The 6,597-nt window shown below is 45.2% G+C and overlaps 1 pseudogene; it reads right to left on the bottom strand.

Moving 5' to 3' along the window:
- Window positions 1-242: 242 nt before the first annotated feature.
- Window positions 243-1,635, bottom strand: LOC103087472 (microspherule protein 1 pseudogene; annotated as a pseudogene).
- Window positions 1,636-6,597: the final 4,962 nt, after the last annotated feature.

Genomic DNA, 6,597 nt, shown 5'->3' with positions numbered 1-6,597 from the left:
GGGTCCTCTGCAGAGAGAGAAGGGGAGGGGCTCTGGCACTAAGGAAGCCTGAGGGTCCCAGCCTCTAGGGGCTTCCCGAGGGCCAGCTCCACCCTCCCACAGAGGCTCAGATCAAGGGGTCAGGAGCTGAATCTCCCTCAGACCCTCTGGTTTTTCCAGGAGCCTGAGTTCCCAGCTCCAGGGTTCTGGGATGGCAGGGGAAACTGAGGCCAGAGAGAGCCCATGGGTCCTGCCACCACTTCTCACTGTGGTGTGATCTTGGCAGCCTCGGCCTGAATAAGGGCAATGAGGTCCTTGTAGATGAGGAAGACAAATTACAGGCTGGCAATCTCCACCATGGAGCTGTTGCTAAGGCGCCATTTGGAACCACACAGCACAGGCCATCCATTGATGTAGATGGGCCACGGGGCCTCAATGGCAATGAAGAAATCACCGTTGTTTTTCAGCTCGATGACACCTTGCTTCTGGGATATCTTCCAGGCCAGACCCTCCAGAGACAGGTCTGCGTCAATCCTCAGTTGCTCTGCCTAGGGTGATCTTTCTCAAGTGCATTGCACCATGTGGCCCCGCAGCACTGCCAGGGTCTGGTTGTCAAAGTCCGGAGAGTTCATGCCTGTGATGCTATCTACTACCACCAGCCACTTATGCAGTTCCTGTTCCAGCTGCCGAAACTCTTGTTTCTGGCGTCAGTCAGCCACTGTCAGCTCATGCTCTAGGACTTCATCTCACATGTCACTGAGCTTACTGTCATCAATCAAGTCCTCTGCGATGGAGAAGTTCAGCACTTGGTCCCCCTTGGGCAGCGGCTGTCTGGTCCTCCAACAGGTAATATGGCTTCACGAGCTGCCACTGGGCCTGCAGAGCCTTGGCAGTACGGGCCAGGTAGAAGGCATCGGGGTGTCTGTGCAGCAGGTCCTGGAAGGTCTCCAAGGTGGGCTGGCTGGTCGATCCCACTTTGCTCAGCAGCTGCTCTTCAGCCTTACTAAACAGGGCCTTGCTCTGGGTGGCGGCAATGGCCTCTGGGTGCAGCTGTCTCATAGCCTGGCAGGCCAGCTTGGAGATGACAGGATCGTAGAGCAGGGCGTACCAGTGTTCCTGGACTTCCCGCAGGGTGAAGCGGCAGCTGAACTTCACAACCAGGTGGACAGATGTCAGGTCATTGGCCTGCAATACGGCATCAATGAGCAGGAGGTCATCTGCTGGCTTCCAGTGGCCCAGATCCTTGGTCACCTGGAGTGGCTGTTTGCTCTTCTTCACATGCTTGGTGAGCCCAGGGGCTGGGGCTGGGCTGGGTGGCACAGGGGTGCTGGGGGCTTTAGACACCTTCTTCTCACTGCAGGAGGGTTCACTCCCAGAACAGCACCCTGGTTCCACCCCACTGGCCCCCTTCGCCCGGGTAGAGGACTTAGCCAGGCTGCTCTCCACCAGCTCATCATCAAACTTCTTTCTCTTGATGAACCTGGAGGAGCTTCTCCGTTTAGGGATGGTGCCCAAAGCCTGTGAGGAGGCCCGCTTCTGCCCTGCCAGTGACTCCTCATCCTCTGAAAGGCTGGCAGGCCTGTTGCCATCAGGGATGACTCTAGCAGCCCCTGAGAATCTTCCATGCTGGGCAGTTCTCCACGTGCCACGTGCCATGTCATGCAGCACTTGGTGCTCAGGTCAGACTGGTGATGCCAACACACCAGGCTCTGGGCATAACTGCTCCTTCTGCCATCAAAATGCAGCCATGCCAAAGAGTGGAAGCTCAACAACAAGTCAATCAATTGTGGCCTCTGCCAAGAGGTACGTGGGTGGTGCTGGCCCAGGGGGAGGTGGCAATGCCCAGCCAGGACCGAAAGACAAAAATGCCAGGCACAGGGTGGAATCAGCAAATGCTTGGCACTCGAGCATTTGGGGAGCTCGCCAGCCTCATACTACCTTTGTCCATCCTCTTACAGTCTATCCCATCTAAGCCCAACCAGGCATAGCAGAACCCATCACAGTCAATGGATCTTCAGACCAATGAGTGAGAAATAAATGTTGCTAGCCACTGCGATTTGGGGAGTTATTTGTTACACAGCATTATTACAGCAAAACTAACAACAACAACAAAAAACCTTATGGTAGGACGTCTCTTCCTAAATACGGATCAAGCTGAAAACAGGTCTCCCACTGGGAAGTATCATGATGAAAATATGCCAATAAAGCTACAACATTAAAACTACAAGTGGTAATTCTAGAATACTGTTTAATAACTTCCTACCTAAATATTTTTACTCCAAATCCTATTTTCATTCACCTACAGGATACAGGTTAGCAGACAGGAGGTTTATAGAGCCAATAATCTCATCACATGAGACATCAAAAAAAAAAAAGTCAACTAATTGTCTACCAGCACTCTGATAAACTACGGAAGAAAACATCAAGGGGCTAGAAGTATCCAAAATTAAATGTCAGGCACAGAAATTAAACTGCTATGGCCACATACAGGGGCATAGCAGTTTATTTACATTTTAGTGCTCTCTTAATCCATCAGTTTTTGGATATTGGCTGCTTTTTCATTGCCCACTATCTATTTCATATTCTTGATTTCTTTGGGGAGAATTACCTCCCCCCACTGGGTCAGAGGTCCTATATTCCCTTAACCAAGCTGGACAAATCAGGTATTTCTTTTTTAGAAAATAGGGAGGGGAGAAGAGTGGAAGATCATCTCCAGGGAACAAAGGAGCAGCCCTGGGTCAGCTTCACTGACCAAACTGTGTTACTGACAAGACCCAGAAATGAAAGCAACATGGAAAATGATCAGCCCATGGAAAGATAAGACAGATATTACTCCTGTTGAGAAGGTACAATTATACAAACTCTCCTTCCAGAAAAAGAAGTAAATGAATGTATGCAAACAGTGTGCAGTCATTGGTGCTTTAGAAAATAAGCTTTTAAATACAGATTATGTTGGTCAGCTCATCATTTGAACAGAATTAAATCAAGCGTTGCCTCCTGGACTTCACACCACATACAGGTCTTTTCTTAGGACCATGCAATGGCCACCTCAGATGGGGTCCTGGACATCCACTTGACTTCCCAGTGTGCAAAGTTACACTTCCAGGATGTCCATGAGCCAACCAGACCTGAGAATCCAGGAGGGAAACCTGTAAGGTCTGACCCACAACTGGGTTGCATCCTTTTACAACTCTTCAATAAAAAATTTCACATTAAACTGAGTTTTCCATATATTTAAATGTATCCTTAAATCTTTAAAAAATTATGTCATTCTGAAAATTGCATATTCTCTACAACAACTTAATTTCAAGTTCTAGTGAATCCAGCATATTCATTCTCTTCATTTTATCAACTCAGGTAATTTCTCTGTTCTAATCCTAATTTCTCTGAATTATAGAGCTCATTTTTAAAAAGAACTTTAAGAAACCAAGACTGACTTACCACTTATAACCACCTTGAGTATACAGGAGAGATCATTATGCCCACCTAGACCAAATCACAGCCTGCCTGATTTTTCAGACACACTGACGTCCCTCCAAACCAGCTCTCTTGTCATCAATCTCCACCTGCACAAACACTGCGAGTGCATCCTTCATTTTCTCAACGAATTTATCAGCAGCCCCATTAATATTCTGAATTATCCTCTCTGGAAGACAAACTGCTTTGCTATTTGTCTTCTTTAAACATTTTCTAGTCACAAAATGTGGCCTCAAGTTTCCTGCTATCAAGTTAGTGTATAATCTTTTTTTCACTCTCCCACCAGAATTGGGTCCTCCTGCATTTCCAAGGCTAATGATCACATGAGAGCTGGGCCTTTAGGTCCCTATGAGCCTACTTGCTCTTTCAACAAGTATTTTTGGAGCTCCTACTATGTGCAGGCAATCCCAGTGATTCCAGAGATGCAAAGTAAACAAGAGTCCCTGACCTCCTAAAGCTGGTCATTTTAGTGGCTGGAGACCAACATTAAACAAACCATTCAGTTAAACTTATATGGCACATACGGGGATATGTGCTTTAGGAAAAAAAATGATGTAAGGCAGGGGGATGGAGAATGCTGAGCATGGGAGAGATTGCAGGGTTTTTTTGTTTGTTTGTTTTTTGTATTGTTTTGTTTTGTTTTGTTTGCAGTACGGGGGGCCTCTCACTGTTGCGGCCTCTCCCGTTGCGGAGCAACAGGCTCCGGACGCGCAGGCTCAGCGGCCATGGCTCACGGGCCCAGCCGCTCCACGGCACGTGGGATCTTCCCGGACCGCGGCACGAACCCGTGTCCCCTGCATCGGCAGGTGGACTCTCAACCACTGTGCCACCAGGGAAGCCCGAGATTGCAGTTTTAAATGGAGCAGTCATTGAAGGCTTCACTGAGAAGGTGACATCTCAGCCATGTTCTGAAAAGGATGAGGCAATGACCCACAGAGTTAGATGGGGAAAGAATTTTTTAGACAATGAGTGCAAAATGTGCTAAGGCCCTGGAGTAGGAGTAGATTATGTTGCCCCCCAGTGGATTTGCTAGTACCATTTTGTCCTCTTCGTTCTGTACCTGCCTCTGTTTAAAACCAGCTCAGAGAAGGGAATCTCATGGCACACCCCTTCCCCGGGTCCATCTCTTCCCACAGGTGATCCCCTCCTCTCAAAGCTGCTTAATCCCAGTTCTGCATATTGAGTACAGATCCCTCTTTTGAGGTACACATCTATACTGTTGAGAGCCTACCTGCTTCTCTTCCTGTCCCCATCATCCCAGTCACCCAATCTGGAAACCTTTGCTACATCTCAGGCTTCCATTCCACACCCAGTCTGTTGCACAGTAAGACATTCCGCCTTTTATATACATGGTGCCTCTTGATCCTGAGCACAGACATGAGTCTCACTCTCAGGATATTAGCACATGCTGATGACCTCACTGTGTTTGTCAGCTGTCAGGAAACAGCACACACACACACATACCACCACAATTCACAGCTCAGTATAAACACTTCAAGTCTTTAATAATAAAGTTTATATTTTCCTAGAGTCTTATCTTCCTGAGATTTTATGAGCTACATTACCAATAATTTAGGCTATAAAATTTAAGAAAACCTCAGCCATTCACAGACTTTTAACAATACATTTAGACTCCCAGCCCTGTTAAATAAAAAAACTCAAGTTACATAAATCTTACATAACCAGTAAGGGAAGATGAATATTTCCAATATCAATAACCTAATCATAAGAGCTGTAACTCATCAGACCCCTCAGTGAAAGTTTCCAATATCAATAACCTAATCATAAGAGCTATAACTCATCAGACCCCCTCAGTGAAAACAAAACATTTCAGAGCACCTCTCTCTTGATGTTAACAGAGGCCTATTGAGAGAAGCAAGGAAGTGTCTTTTTGGACTTTTTACCCTTGATGGAAAGAACCCAAAGAAAATGGGCAAAGAAGTTTCAAACCCCTTGATCAGCATTCCCTCTAAGCCAGTTTGAGTAGTGGGCATTCTCACCATTACAGATAATGTTTAAAAAACAAAGAAAGACAACAGGCCCAAAACAGAGTTCTTTATGCCAAGACCCACATCACCAAACCAAGACTGAATTACATTTACAGCTCTCATAAATGGAATCTTAAGCCAGTCAACCACGAATCACCTGATCAACAGTTAGGTAGTCTGCCTGATAGACTCCTGTCATTCCCAAAAGGAAAGTAACCTTGCAATAACCAACCCTTTTTTTTTTTTTTTTGCCTAGTGTAACTTCCTCATTCCCATTCCTTTCTGGCTATAAAAGTCATTCATTTTGTAAAGCTATTCAGAGCTGCTTTGTATCTGCCTGATTCAAATCCATTCTTGCTCAAATAGACTCCTAAAATTTTTAATACGCCTCACTTTATCTTTTAACAACAGTCGTCTACCTACCAATACAGATAATCATCAGACACATAGACCTTGATCAGACTGACCTGGATCCAAATTCTATCTCATATGTTTACTAATTTTAGGGTAAGAAATTTCCCCCAATTATCCTACCCCAGATTGGATATATGATTTATAAACATTTTGACCAAAAACTGGAACTTGTTTCAAAATCCGATGCTATATTAACAATAAGAGTCCCACTTTGATTTTTAGGTAGCCCTTTATATCCTTTAAAGCACTGACCTGTACATGGTCTTATTTCATCTTCATAAACACTCCATGAAACATAAAAGGCAAATAGCAGGGCCATAGAATATGAGAAATATGGAGTTAATTGAGAATTAGCTTACAAGAAATATGAAGGCCCCTTACCTAGACATTCTCAAAAGTCATAAATGATCTCACTTTACAGATAAAACTACCAAGATTCAGGAAAGTTAAGAGGTGTACCAACCCATTTCACACAGTCACAGTGTGTTATTATAATCTGCTCAGCCAATGAAGAAACTGGAGCATGAAAAGGTAGATAGCCTGACTTAATGGCCAAGGCAGGCATAAGGTCCTTAACTCTAAGGCTTGAATTTTTTCCACTCCTACATGTTCCTTTTAAGTCAAAGTTTGAACTGCACATCTGAGAGCTACAAGAGTGGCCCAAAACTCCTCTTGGCTGTCATGAAATTCGACTTTCTTCTACAAAGCAGTACATATGAAAGTCTTATTTTAAAACATC

This window comes from Lipotes vexillifer, unplaced genomic scaffold (assembly GCF_000442215.2).
Source record: "Lipotes vexillifer unplaced genomic scaffold, Lipotes_vexillifer_v1.1 scaffold2605, whole genome shotgun sequence".
Taxonomy (NCBI): domain Eukaryota; kingdom Metazoa; phylum Chordata; class Mammalia; order Artiodactyla; family Lipotidae; genus Lipotes; species Lipotes vexillifer.
This window is presented reverse-complemented; position numbering and strand designations above follow the sequence as displayed.